Consider the following 15,257-nt stretch of genomic DNA (forward strand, 5'->3'; position numbering starts at 1 on the left):
AATGCAAATAGCCATTCACAGTTATCATTTTTGCTTCTTGCTGAGTTCTTCACAAACATTTCAAGACATTTTTGGTTTTACCACAAAAGAAGCTATGCAGAGGTTAAATGAGGACAAGTAATTATTAGCCTCTATCAGGCCTCCAGAAACCAGACTAAAAACATATGAGAAAGAAATTCCTGTGGCAACAAGAAAGATGCAGACACCATGGAAGGCATATTGTTTCAACCTTTATAATATACAACTACAGAAAGATTAATTGGGGTCAGCTCAAATAGGGAAAGGGGATTCCCCACACTCCCTGCATCTGAAGAACCTGCCTGGTGGTCTCCAGACCACAAGCATCCTTGAGGGCTGTGCTTGACGCTGTTTGCTTTGCCATTTCCCAATTCACACTTCTTGAACCACAATAAAGACAAAACACAATTCTTTTCTGAAATTTGCTCTTTTCTGAAGTCATCATGCAATGCAACTAACCTGCACAAAAATGCATAGACTAGGAGAAAGTGTGTGCTTGATGCTGTTTGCTTTGCCATTTCCTAATTCACACTTCTTGAACCACAATGACCGCTCCCCGCTTAAAACGGGGGGCGCCCTTTGCGTGGATGCGTGCAGCCCCTAGATCTGGAGCGGCTCCAACAGCATAGGCTTGGCCTTGCCTTCCCTCAGGTGGGATACCTGGAGGTCTCCGCCTACCTCAGTCAGTTGTCCAATCCCACCTGGGGGAAGCGTTGCCAAGGAGACCAGGCCAGGTAGGGGAGGGATTACCTGCCCACACAATAGAGGGAGGATCTTACCTGGGAATCCTCACTTGGCTCCAGAGCTTCTCCCACCCTACCCACCCTCAGATAATGTCTTATTTTGCACGTTAACTTTTCTTCACAGGTTTTGCAGGTTAACTTTTCTTCACAGGTATGCGGGCGCTGCTACGTTAAGGTCGCTGTTAAAGGGCCGGAAAGGAATTTCCCTGCATTGGCAGGTTTCGCCTTTCCCGTAGCAAAACGTCACAACTTTGGCGGTATCAGGCCTTGGGCGGAATCCTTTAGTTCATCTTCCTCTTTGCGGCGGCGATACCAGGGTTCCCCGTTAATGGGGTTTCTGAAGGGAGGCTTTGACCGTACGCCGAAAGGTCGTCATTGCTCTCCCCTGCGGCGGCGGCGTAACGGGGGCGGCTATCTCTGCTTGAACATATGAGCCGGCCCATCCCCCCCCCACACTGGATAACCCTGATGCTCCCTAGGTCCCCGGCTGAGGACTGGGGAGGGAGAACGCCCAATGCCTGAGCCAAGGTCTACCCACATTTGAAATTTAATAAAGTTGTGGCCAATTTAATCCCATAGCACGTTGTCTTGAGTCGTTATTCCACATGACGGGTGGACCGCACAGGATCTGGGGACTCCGCCTGTCCACGCAATAAAGACAAAACACAATTCTTTTCTGAAATTTGCTCTTTTCTGAAGTCATCATGCAATGCAACTAACCTGCACAAAAATGCATAGACTAGGAGAAAGTGTGCATAAACATGCACATATCTGTGAAAAACAACATTCAAAAATACCTCAGCAGAAATGGCTTTCAAAAACTGCATACAAAATTTGGGAGAAATTTGCACTAAAATGCTGGCAATTTTCATAATTAAAAACATTGCAAACTGCTGTGGAAATACAGAGAACTGAATCTAAGGTTAGAAAAATGAGAAACTGAAACTGACAGGGTTGTCCATCCTCAGTGCTCCTACTTGAGCCTTGGGACTTGACCTTTGGCTTGGGCAGGTCACAACTCCAGCAGCTGCCCAGGCTCCAACTCTGACTCAGTTCCCCACCCTCTGTTGTCAAGTTCAGGTTCTCTTCATATCTGCCCTTGTTCACTTCCTTTTGTATTTTAGATCTGATATGCTCCTTTCTGTGCACTGTCTTGGTGGTGTCAGGACTACCTTTTATCATGGAGGATGTATAGAAGCTCTTTGGAGCCTCAGAGGTGTGCTCTAGAGGCTTGTGTTCAGTTGTCTTCCTTCTAGGGCATTTCCTCTTTTCAGTAGGTGAACTCTGTAGGTAAAAATAACAACAACTGAACAATGAAGTTATTAGGTCAATCCATTAAGGCTTTTGTGGTTAGAATGAAGGATAATTAAGGATGATTGTGGTAAAACCAATCAGTATGCAAGCATTATTAAACATTTCATCACAGCACTAGGTGGCTATTCATTAACCATTTACAGCAAATCCTTTTACCTGAATAGACCAGTCTCTTTGAAGAGCTTGGAAGAAGAGCAGTGGCGTAGCGTGGGGGGTGCAGGGGGGGCCGGCCGCACCGGGCGCAACATCTGGGGTTAGGGCAAATCCACAGGTTAGGGGGCGCAAATCCACGGGTTAGGGGGCGCAAATTACTTGCCTTGCCCCGGGTGCTGACAACCCACGCTACGCCACTGAAGAAGAGGCTGTGTGCAATGCTGCTTCTAATCTCTAGCTTTCTAGTCCTTTTTGACCTTGAGAGTATGGTGTAACCATTTTGAGGGAACTGCCTGAGACACCATATTTCATTATGAAGAGTGAGGGTGAGCAATGAGGCATAATGACTTTCTGGGAAAGGAAGCGTAAACTCTGGGGCTACTCGGCCACATTCCGTTACAGAAATGTATCAAAATCAAATGGAGTTCTTCCAAAGATTAATTGTTCATCCAGTTCAGTTTGTGTAGCCATTCAGAGCTACACTATGTTTAGTCGGTGTAAACATGAGCTACGTTTCAAGGGAAAGGTGCCATACGCCCAGGATGGGAGATCTGTGGCCCTCCAGATATTGGGGGCGGCCCCTCTCTGCAGCCTTCCCCTTTGGCCACTCTGGCTTGGGCTGACTGCAGTTGGAGGACCACAAGTTTCCTATTCCCTTTGTTGCTATCAAAAGTGTAAAAACATAAAATTGCTTTGTTGGAGCCACCTAGTCTAGTATTATGTTTCCAACAATACCACAAGCACGGCACGGTGGAGTTTGCCTGGGCATCTCATAATCAGATGGCTGCTGCCTCTGGAAGTGGAGGCCCCAGGTAGAGATGTGGCAAGAAGCTACTGATATGCTGATCCTTCATGGATTTGCCTAGCGCCTTCATTATCTATTTTTAGGGGCCAGGTGAAAACACTCCTCTTCAACCAGGCCTTGGGCCGATTAATACTCTACAGCATTTTCAATGTTTCTGTGGGAAGGGTGGTCCCCCCCTGTTTTGTTTTACTTATTTACTTGCTTTTATCCTGTATTTTATTCTGAGATCTTATGATGAAGGGCAATATACATATTAAATAAATAAACAAATGCCTCAGTTTTTTTAAATGCAACCTGAGGGGTTGCACACCTGCAATATCAAGTGATGACTTGTTTGTGCAAATTGCCTTCAAATGTCTTCTGAAAGTTGTATAGTTTTTTGTCTCTTTGACATCTGACGGGAGGGCGTTCCACAGGGTGGGCACCACCACCAAGAAGGTCCTGTGCCTGGTTCCCTGTAACTTGCAGTGAGGGAATTGCCCAAAGGCCCTCAGAGCTGGACCTCAGTGTCTGGGGTGGATAATTGAGGTGGAGACGCTCCTTCAGGTATATGGGGCCAAGGCCATATAGGGCCATATATATAGGCCATATAGGGCACATATAGCAGAAGGGCTGTGCTGATTGTTTTATTAATTATTTTGCTTTTCTATTGTTGCATTTTTATTTTGCCCTGTAAGTTACTTATTTTCTACAGAAAAGTGAGATATGAATAATAATAAATTAAACAAAACTAATGTCCAAGGGGAAAGTCAAGTGCACACATTCCCCAAACCTTTTGACCACTTAGTCGGTCAAGCATATTTCAGCTGGGGTGTGTGTGGAGCTTCTAGGGACTCATCTATAATTGCTATTTAGCCTAAAACTTTGAGTCAGAACAAACGGCTGTTGCTTGTATAAACAGCTTGTCTGTCTCTTTCCCTCAAGTATTTATAAAACACCTATCTCCTTGGTATCTGAATGCTGATGTTGGCTTTATGGACAGTGCAGTATTCATTGCATCCAGCTTCCATGGCTGTATATTTTCTTAGTTTCAATCCAGGGCATAAAGATCGTACATTCCACCCGGAATATTTTTAAACACTTTTTAAAAAGCTGTGCTGCTTATCAAACAGCTAGTGAGGATGTTGGGGGAAGGAATCACACTGACATTTTCACCAGGCTCCTCCATGCCTAGAAAGTCCAGTAAGGGCCAGGGAGATGGTAAATGCCCTACTTTCAGGCCAATGTTGTTTTATTCTTCCCTCTGATTTCCCTCTGAATTCTCCCATCAGTAAAATGGCTCACTCAGTAGACCATGAGAATCTTACTCTCAGGGCTGTGGGATTGAGCCCCAGGTTGGGCAAAAGATTCCTGCACTGCAGGGGTTTGGACTAGATCAATGTTTCCCAACCTTGGGTCACCAGCTGTTTTTGGACAGCTGCACCATCCCTAGCTAGCAAGACCAGTGGTCAGGGATGATGGGAATTGTAGTCCAAAGACAGCTGGAGACCCAAGGTTGGGAAACCCTAGACTAGATGACCATCGTGGTCCCTTCCAACTCTATGATTCTATTATTTAAACCTTCGCCTCATGCCTAGTGAAAGGAGGGGGGACTATGATCACAAGAGCAGGAGATAATGTGGCATGAAGGCTGGCAACGTCAGCCCTGCAGTGTGGGAACCCCTTGCAGAGGACTGCAGTGCCTGGACACAGACAGTCAGGTCTTACATCCACAGCAGTAACCAGAGGAGGAATGACCACTGGAAGGAGCACAGAGAGAAGAAACACCATGGTGCATCTGCAGCAATACAACCGGACGCCTTCATTTGCCCCAGCTGCAACAAAACATCTCTCTCCACAGCAGGCTCTTCCAACAGTTTGACTTCACCCCCCAAAGGCCCAGCCCTCCATTGTCTCCCAAGACAGGTGGATGCCAGCAACACAAATTTCTGGAAGATAATGCCACCAGTGGGTACTAGTTATGATGGATATATATTACATCAAGGGGCCAAATGTGATCAGTCACCTCATAAGATCAACTTGCTGACTAGGTGAGTAGGAACATTTCAAAAAACAAAAAATCAGGACTATCAAACTGACATAATTATTATTTTTTTAATAAATATTTTATTAAGTTTTCTTTCAGATATTCAGAAATTTACAGAATAAAAAGTAGAAAATAAAAGTAAGGAAAAAAAAGTATACATAAATTCCAACTTTCCAAAATACTTTTACAATTCCAATCGGACTTCCCCACATCTTCCGAATTCTGCGTTCTTTGCAATTGTAACATCAGCAATTTGTTACCTTATTTCATGTCTTACTGTATCTTTCAAATACTATGTTTCCAAATTTAAAATACTGTATCTCAGTTATTTATACCCTATAAATAAACATAGTATGGTTACTTCATGTTGTCTACCTCATCTTTCTTATAACTTAGTTTCCAATTCACCTATTCAAGTTGCTGAAGCAAAAGTTTCCTAATCGTACACATTCTTAACATTCATACAACTTATAATGTTTTTGCAGATAGTCCTTAAATTTTTTCCAGTCCTCCTCCATTATTTCTTCTCAAACTGACATAATTTTAAAGGTCATTTCATCTTATGACTTTATTGATCCATCACAAATAGCTGGTATAAACAACTAAATTCGTGTTCCTAAACCATTTTGAAATCTTAGAAGCTTCACAGAACCAAATAAAAAAAAATAAATCTTCTTATTGTACATTTATACCAGGCAGGCTTCACAGTTCCCTCCCCCCCTTTTTTTAAAGATTGCTATTTTGATTTAAAAATAAATAAATAGTGGAATATGCCGTTATTTTAACTTTTTGAATTTATGTCCTCCCTGACACCATGTAGTCACAGTTGCATTCTTGGGTAGGTGGGTGGAATTAAAAGTATAGATGCAGGAAATAAAATTAATTTTAAAATATATGAAAACATTCATTCTGTTCATCAGCCCAAAGGAACAGACTAGCCTCTGACTGATACCCACCACAGACTGTAGTTTCTTGAATTGATTGATTAATAGGACAGAAATGAGGAGGTGTGAATTTATTTTGGACTTCGACAGGGTTGAAAAAGGTTTGGCAAGGCTCAGCTGGGCTTAATCTGCATTTTGAAGCCTCTGAACTGTGACCACCTACTGGCACCCTCTCCTGTGTTTGGTCCACAGAAAGGAAACATTCTGCTCTAGACCTCCTTTTGGCTCTGGCTCCTGGTTTCTGAAGGTACTTAAAAGGCAACAGCTAGCCCATTTCAAACGAGCAAACTACCTTTTCCCCCTGGTGGGACTGAGGGGATGTTTACAGGGCAACATACAAAATAGCGAAGGGAAGAGGAAGGCAGCAAAAACAATTCCCCATTGCTGATGCTGAAAGTCCTGTGATGATCTTTCATGCTTTTGAAATAAAAAATATAAAATGGAATTCCGTTGGGTTCTGTTTGAAATGAAATGTGGCCGGTCATTTAACTGCATAAAAGGTAGCAAAGGGACAATAAATAACACTTCAGTTGAGGGGGGGGGAGCTAGGGGGGAGGCAGAGGAAAATGCTGAGATGCAGTGAATTTTATCTGCATGGAGTTCGGGGGGGGGGGGGGTCCAAACACCAAAAGGATTTTCTGCAGTAGAAATAATTAAAAACAAAGCCCTCTTGTCAAAAAGGCCCAACGGTCCTCATCAAACCTTTTTCTTGGCATAAGTAGGAAACACCCTCAAATTTAAAACTACTGCAAGTAAAAAAAGATACTGTAGTGATTTTTTTTTTACCTATCGTTTAATGTTTTTGATAAACTTTTTAACAGAACTATGTTCAACAGCCAGACAAGTCAGGAATGTACTTTTCGGATGTCCGTTTATGCTTCTGATTATTTTCACAACATCAGCAATTAAGTGCAGATTTTTCTACCCTGATTGTCAGTAGATGGCAGACATTTTGTGTACACATGGGGACAGTGGACACACAAAACTCTCCCACCAAGTCACTCTGCACATGTATTACACAGATACGCTTGCACAATAAGAAAGCATCGCCATTCAGAACAGTTCTCCCTTGTTTCGGTTTCTTATGATGATTGGCATTTTCCTTGCAATTTTTGTTTTTAGGATTTCATTTCCGAAATTTAAAGAAAAGAAAAGATAAGGTGCTAAGAATTTGGAGAAGTTTAATGAACTATTGTAGAGGCTGTGAAGACAAGGAGATGTCTTTTCTTTTCTTTTCTTTTCTTTTCTTTTCCTTTCCTTTCCTTTCCTTTGCTTTTGCAATAGCAACATATAAAATTGATCTGTTCCTGCCTCTAGGTCAGAGCAACTTGGCAAAGAGATTAGAAACTGTAATGATTTTTTTTTTAAATGTCTACATAATTATATTCCCCTGCTAAGACTGCATTATGAGTTTTAATTCCAGTCTCATTTGCACACGTTTAAAATCAAGAGCTATCCATGTTGTAGTACTGAACTGAAATTCATGTTTCAAATGCCAAGTAAATTATGTAGTCCCCTATTCATTCCTTTAAAATCGAGCGTTGCCCTGTTTTGCTTTCTTGTCGGCATTTCGTGACTCCAAACTGAATTACCACAAAAAGCCCTCACATTCCAGAAATGAGGGAGCCCGCCTTTCTAGGCAGCACGAGAAACTTCCAACAAAGCGTGAGCCATGGCCATTCTCTTGAGCAATATCCCACCTGCTCCAGTGAAGAAACCCCAGAGGTGTGGCTCTGGGAACTGGAGATGCACAGAGATAACATATTTTAGAAAGGCTGGTTGTAATCAGTTGGGGGTAGAAAAGCAGGGCAATCTCAGTGGCAGCACCCTGGCTATGGAAAATCAGACAGTCCTCACCTTGACCTGCATTCAGGAAGGATATAAATACTTTTTAGCTATCCATCCATTCACGCAGGCCTTTAGCTGACAATTTTATGAATATTTTACACTGCTAGTTTTGCTTGGCCTTTGCAAGTTGCTATAACATCATATAAAAATGTTTATATATATTTTTGTGAGTCACCTTTGGAGAGAAAGTGTGGGTTATAAATTTGAAATAATAGATAATGTCTGAGAGTTCCACACAAAAGTGTGGCTTTCCGGAAGCACCCCAGGGACTCTGAACAGGTGTAGGTTTAGTTTTTTTCCAAATTGGCAGCCAAGGCAACTGTCTTCAGGAGACATTGCCAGGAAGGTGGGGTGGGGTGGGATACCTGAGCATAACGTGGGTGCACTAGTAGTTGCTGGAGGAAGGGGAGGAAGCCTGGGGAAGGTGCCTGAATGCTGGCTGATCAGGAGTGTTCCACACAGCTCCTGGAGACCAGCCCTCTGTGCTCTGAGGCCAATAAGACACGGGGCTGCCTTCCACCTTCGAGGCTGCCAAGCCCTACCCTCTCCCTGCCTCACTGGACTTATCTCCTGGAGTCAAACATTATTCCTTTTGAGATACATAGAACCCCACACAGAAGCTTATGGGGCTCTGCTGCCACATGGAATTGCTGTTTCTTACTTCAGATTCTTACAAAAGATTAACGCAGTTCACTGAAATGTGCTAATGAGGCAGATGAAACTAGACGTATGCACAAACACACATACATGCATAAATGCAGCCTCGTCCACAAGGTGGCAACAGAGCTTTAGAACTTGCAGTATGCTGCAAAGAGTCTGGCTACTTTGAGGAGAACTTGATATCCCTGTGGCATGCCGTCTTCGCAATAAAAGCTATTCTCCTTTTCACCTTGCTATGCTTTCATATATATATATATATATATATATATATATATATATATATATATATACACATACACAGTGCTCTGCATATTTCAATGTTGCTGGGTAAAAAGCACTTTAAGATATGAGGGTTTTTAAAGAGCTATTTTACTTGCTTATATTGACAAAAATAGAGGCATTATGAGTACAGTTAGACCCAGACCAAAATGCAGCATGTGACGCTGAGTCTTCAATCTCTTGAAATGGGTTCTGGATTGTGGCTAAGGCTAAGCCCAGCTATCAAGCAATGTTCTCCAAGTCAATTTGCATCCTTCATTTACAGAGCCTTTTAGGATGGTTTGCTTTTGAAGTTGTTTGTCATATGGGAGGGTCTCTCAGGGGGACGACTCTTGCACCATTATCTCTGCTCTCAGGGTATGAGAGACTGGCCTTGGGTTGCAAGAGGCCCCTGGTGCCAGTCCTGCTCTACCAAAGCCACATTGCCTGTTTTGGGAGGATGGAGATTGCAAGGACAGAGGCTACACACCAGAGCTGGGACAGCAGTTACAATTCTGGACTTCCGTGTGTACTTAAATTCCACATACAGGGCTTCTGTCTTCATTCTTTGCATTTATTTATAGTTATTATTTTATATTTATACCCAATATTTCCAATTTGAAAAGATGTCCAGTTGCAGGAAAGAGTCCACTTTAAACAGACAATAATCATAGAAGCACCTTTTTAAAAAAAGGAAAGGAAAGGGGGGGAAATCCGAGAATCAGTAGCAATAAATTTTGCTCACTGATTAGAAGAGGTGGCTAATCATGATTCAGGGGAGGATCCTAATGTAAAAATTTTGAGGTCTGTCTCTCCCAGTACAGAGACCTTTTCTCAAGGAACGGGCAGAATCATAGCAGTGATGTGCTACGTTCCTGGCTCTCCGACCTGTGGTTTCCAGGGATAAATTCAACTCTGTGCAATTTACTCTGTGCAAATTTATCACATAGTATGATAATGAGCTTGTTTTCTGCTGCTCCAGAGAAGCGGACACAGAGCAATGGATCCAAACTACAAGAAAGAAGATTCCACCTAAACATTAGGAAGAACTTCCTGACAGTAAGAGCTGTTCGACAGTGGAATTTGCTGCCAAGGAGTGTGGTGGAGTCTCCTTCTTTGGAGGTCTTTAAGCAGAGGCTTGACAACCATATGTCAGGAGTGCTCTGATGGTGTTTCCTGCTTGGCAGGGGGTTGGACTCGATGGCCCTTGTGGTCTCTTCCAACTCTATGATTCTATGATTCTAGCTGCCAGCAGGAATACAAGTCTAACAATATGATGAAATTTAAGATTCTGCATTTGGCATTTATACCCTCCCCCCCAAAAAACCCCCAGCCCTGTCATATTATATAATAGCCTTTTTCATGGTCTCCAACAGTAACAGTTCTCATTTTTCAAGTTAACTAACACTACAAATTGGAACAGTCCTACAGCCCTTGAAAGGAAGGCACTATCTTAAGTTTTCAAGTGAATAACCAAGAACTGTTAAGTTCAGAAGTTTGGTACTTAATGATTGCCCAAAGCCACTAACACTGGTAGGAAAGTATGAATGTGCCTCAATCCATTAGGACATTTATTCTCCTTTTTCCATATTTTCCATTTTGCTGCAATTGGCTTATTTTGCACAAGTCTTTTCTATATTTTTGTCAACTGATGTGTAATTCTTTATTGTGGCGCATGACAGTCATGCATATGTCAAGCCATCAACAGAGATTTACAAATTGAGTTAGTGAATTACCAGAGAATTATCCGTGTTAGCTTTTTGTAGCACCTTAAAAACAAAGTCAAGAAACAACACTTCAGGAAAAAAAGAAAGCTATGAAGCTATGATAAATATGTAAACTGGAAAGCAAATTATGTATCTATTTATATATCATATGCATGTGTTAAAATCAAAACGAAAACCCTTTTGTTGTAAAGAAGGAAAGCAAAAAGCATTCATAGCAAAATTCTCTTTGATATTCCAATTTCAAGGATATCCCTAAGCAAAGGTACATTTTTGCTACTCACAAACAGTACCAAAGGACACACTCAACACCAGCAAAATACATCTTCTTCATAAGTAAAAAGACTTGGCATCTTTTATGGCATTGGTTTGTGTGAGAATTTTGCAGTTACTCAGACTTCTGAGCAATAAGCATGTGAACGATGCCATAGGATATGGGGATATGGTAGCCTAAGAAATTGTTGGATTTCATAAATTGTTTGGATTTGAGAAGCAAATGTTTCAAACTCCTGAAAATCAATTCTCACTAATCCATGCACCAGCTTTCAGTAATTCAAGATCTGTTAGTTTAATCAACATTGTTCTGAAGAGAAAATGAGATGAGAATATTGTAACTTGTTCTGAACCTATGTGAAAAAATGTAACAGGAGTCTTAAAATTAAATTATTATTTATTATTACTATGTATTCAGTTTATATACTGCCCTTGATCTGACGTTCCCACAGTTTACATAATTTACATAGCATAATAATGCAAAGGTAATAAAACAATCACAGAAAAAATCACAAGACAGTCCCTCCACATTTAATAGGCCACAGATTGTTTAACGGCCGAAGGAGGAATGCTTTTGCCTGGCGTCACCGTTGCATATTCTTAGGCACCAGGCAAGCCTCTCTGGGGAGAGCATTCCACAAATGGGAAGCCATCGCAGAAAAGGCCAGTTCTCGCATTGTCACCCTCTGAACCTGGGGGGGGGGGGGCACAGAGAAGGGTGCTGGATGACAAGCACAGGGTATGGGGCGGGTTCATATGGGGAGAGGCAGTGCTTAAGGTATGGAGGTCCTGAGCTATGTAAGGCCTAGAGGTCAAAACTTCATAGGGCAAAACTATTTCAACAATCTGAATCCTTGCTTAGAGTTTAGTCCTTGCTGGATCCAGAAATTAGAACCATATCGGGCATTCAGCCTCCCCCTCCCCCAACTCATAACAATAATCTATTTGATGGTATCACATCATGGACACACATGGACACGTACCGTACCTAACCCTTCCTATTTTACGCAATGAAATTATTTTCAGCAGCCCACTAGTATACACATAGCCTATAGCTGCATGGACTAAACATTGATCCCACTTATATGGATATGAAGTTTGAAAACTCACAAAAACGTTGTCAAATTTTTAATGAAAAACATAGAAATAAAACAAGACTTGGGTCATAATCTCTTCAGGTTCCTAACAAGCACACTGTCATCTTCCATTTCTGCGGAAGTCAATACATGTCTCCATTAATCTACTATGAATTTGGATCAACAATGTTTTAAAAATAAATAGGCAGACTGGGCTGCCGTTTGCACTGGAAACATCAGTAGGAATTCCCCCAGTTCTCTTCTCGGCTGATTTGACGATGAAGAGCTGAACTGCATTTGTAAAAAGAATGACTTATTACAACAGCAGCAGCAGCAGCAGCAACAACAACAACAACAACAACAACAACAACAACAACAACAACAACAACAACAACAACCGTCTTCCTTTTGTGCTTCAGATCAAAACAAAATGTGGTCTGCTGGGAGCACAGTCTTCTCCCCCCCCACCCCCGGCTTCAGAAACACAAGATCCAGATGCAAGCTGTTTTTATTTGTCTGAAGGATATGGCTTCACAGCACATCTTCTCAAGAAGCTTAGGAGCTCCCTCTAGGTTTGCGTGTGGTTAGAGGCTGCTTTGAATGTCTGTGCACCATTTTCGATTTCAGCAGAATTCAGGAATGATTGTCTGTGCATCACAGGACTGTCTCAAGCTGTTCTTCATTTCCAAGGTTCATGTGGGTTATTAGGATCTCTTGAAACTTTGGATAAAACTATGAACATGGTAACACAATGACCTACCTTTCAGAGCTGATGTAAAAGTTACTACGAACGTGTATAAAGCATGTTCAACACCTCAAACTGCAGTATAAATGCTATTGCTATTACTATTACAGAGTCCTTTTGGAAAGTTTTGGTGCAGGCGCTGTCAAGGGCCGTTAGGGATGGGAGAACCCTGGGATCCAGGGAACAGGAGGTTTACTTGGGGCTTATTTTGATTCTGTAAGAAATGTCCGAAGGAACAGTAAAGGGTGGGGGAAATGGAGCAAGCTTATTAACTAAAATTATTTATTTTACTTCTTTTTACATGTAATACTGAAAAACAAGACAATTCAAGTTATTTAAAGATATATCAAATGTTTTCGGCTTAGAAAAGAAAGCTTTCTTCTATTACTCTTATTTTATTTTTAAAAGCCTAAGAAAAGAATATGAAAACATCAAACTTCACCCCCCCATACTTCCCTTTTATATCATCATAAGCTGAATGGATTTTTTTAAAAAGTTCTGAAAACACATACATAGACTTAATTTTCCCTGCTGACATTCAGATGCCAACTTTCAGCCTAGGGCTTTTTTTTAACAGCTGAGTTATACACCCTGAAAAATAAGAGGCTTATATTATTATAAAAACATTGAGAGTCCTTCTACTATCGAGGTATGAATGGAAATGGACATATAATAATAGTGTCCATAGTGTGGAAAGCAGCAGCAGCAGTAGCAAAAAGTGAAGGAGCCCTTACTCAGCATGAGAAATTCTATATATCTTGGAAGGCTTTCCCCAACCTAAACATTATTGCTAAGAAAGGAATAAACAGTTTAAACTGCTATTGCTATTCATCGAGGGCTCACACATCAAGCGATACACAAAGCTGCTCTCTGAAAGCTGAAGTGAAATATTCCAGACATAACTCTTTCTTACTTGGAGCTGGACAGACTTTTGAAGAGCTATTTGAAGAGCAGCTAGAGAAATCTCAGCCCCACACTCCCTGTTTGGGAGAAGCTTTCTAAAGAGATGGGATCAGGGACCTCCACATCCACACAGTTCAGTTTGTAGTCACAGCTACTTGCTTCTGCAGCAGTACTGTACATTCCAGTCAGATACGTTTTAGTTTTTAAAATGCTTTATTCTTTTTTAAACAAACACACGCATATCAGGACATAGCAAGCAAAAGCATTCCATACAGAATGAGCAATGATCAAATGCAAATTTACAGCAGATACAAACAAGCAGAAAACAGAAAAAACCTTCCCTCTGAAATCTAACACTGGCCAGCAGTAAGTGCACAAATCTGGAGAAAATGTGAAAGGCTGAGTTATATCTAATTTACAAAAGTTATAAAATAGATGGAATGAAGATTAATGTCTAATAACATCAGTGCAAAATGATAGTCGAGAGTCTTGAGGATGCTGGGTGTGCTCTGCAACATTCAGAAGAGTCCAAGGAGGCCATCCCATGCCTGCAAATGTGTCTGATCTGAGCCAAAAACTGCCAAAAACTGCTGAATTTAATCTGCTGGATTACATAATTTTTCTAGAAGCATCAGATACCAAACTTGATTCCACTAACCTTCAAATGTAAAATGGGTGTCATGTGTCCAGTGGTGTGCTATTTCTAATTTAGCCGCAACCAACAAGAACAATAATAGCTGCTTACATGTTAACCCTTGCATGTTTTCTGGAAAGGTGGATGATGACACCAGTTGAGGGAAAGGTGAGATAAAACATGAGATAATAACTGTGATCTCTTGAAATACACGGCTCCAGAAACCCCGCACCACAGGGCACAACCATCACATACCATATTGGCCTGAACATAAGCCTCACTTTTTCCCCACATTCCAATCGTGAAAAGTTAAATTTGCGACCTTACAAAATAGGCTTTTACGATATCGCTGCTGAAGCAGACATACGGTAAAACAGAACGGGTGTGAGTGCCTGTCGAATTTTAAAGGAGCGGCTTATATTTGGGTATTGTCTTTTTCCATTCCCCCCCTTGAATTTTAAAGGTGTGGCTTATTTGCTGGTGTGGCTTATATTCGGGCGCATACCGTATGTGCCCTGCAGTGGCAGCCCTACAACATTCAGAAGAGAGGGCTGGGTTGATGTGCCCCCGCTTGATAGGTGTAAAGTACCAATTCTAACAATAGTGTTAACATGTTTTTAGGGTTGCCATATTGCAAAAACTAAAAACCAGGACATTCCAAAATTGTTGTTTTAGCACATTTGCCCGATTTACGAAAAATAATCCAGGACACCATTTTCAGAGGTGAAAATGAGGACTTCCAATTGATTATGCCATTCTAGTATCTAAATAATCCATTTGTTTGTTTATTTAGATTTCATAAAGACTTTTCATAATACAATAAAAAACAAACTGCTCTAAATACCCTTTTAAAGCCTGATGGTACCCTTTTCAGTTCAAGGGCTGCTTCCAGAGGAGTGATGAAGAACAAGAATACCTGATCCCAATAACTTCCCACATTGAACCTGGTTTCCAAGCTGGGCTTGGGGTAAAATTTCTCCCATCAGATTTTGATAAAAATTGTGAGATGGCTGTTGTAATCAATAACTTTCTACTTTGTCAGTTTTAGTTTTGTCCTTCCTATAATTCCAGAAAGTTCTAAAAAGGGAAATGTAAAAGGCAAAAATAAAATAACATTTTAACTTTTCTTGGGA

General features: G+C 41.3%; 1 protein-coding gene across 1 annotated transcript in view; it reads right to left on the reverse strand.

Moving 5' to 3' along the window:
* Positions 1–210: 210 nt before the first annotated feature.
* SUPT3H (SPT3 homolog, SAGA and STAGA complex component) overlaps positions 211–15,257 on the reverse strand; it is a 282,179-nt gene continuing 267,132 nt past the window's right edge. The window contains exon 11 of the mRNA XM_077926605.1: positions 211–2,045. The gene's annotated coding sequence lies outside the window, so the exon portion shown is untranslated. The remainder of the gene's footprint in view (positions 2,046–15,257) is intronic.

Source organism: Podarcis muralis, chromosome 3 (genome assembly GCF_964188315.1).
Source record: "Podarcis muralis chromosome 3, rPodMur119.hap1.1, whole genome shotgun sequence".
NCBI lineage: Eukaryota > Metazoa > Chordata > Lepidosauria > Squamata > Lacertidae > Podarcis > Podarcis muralis.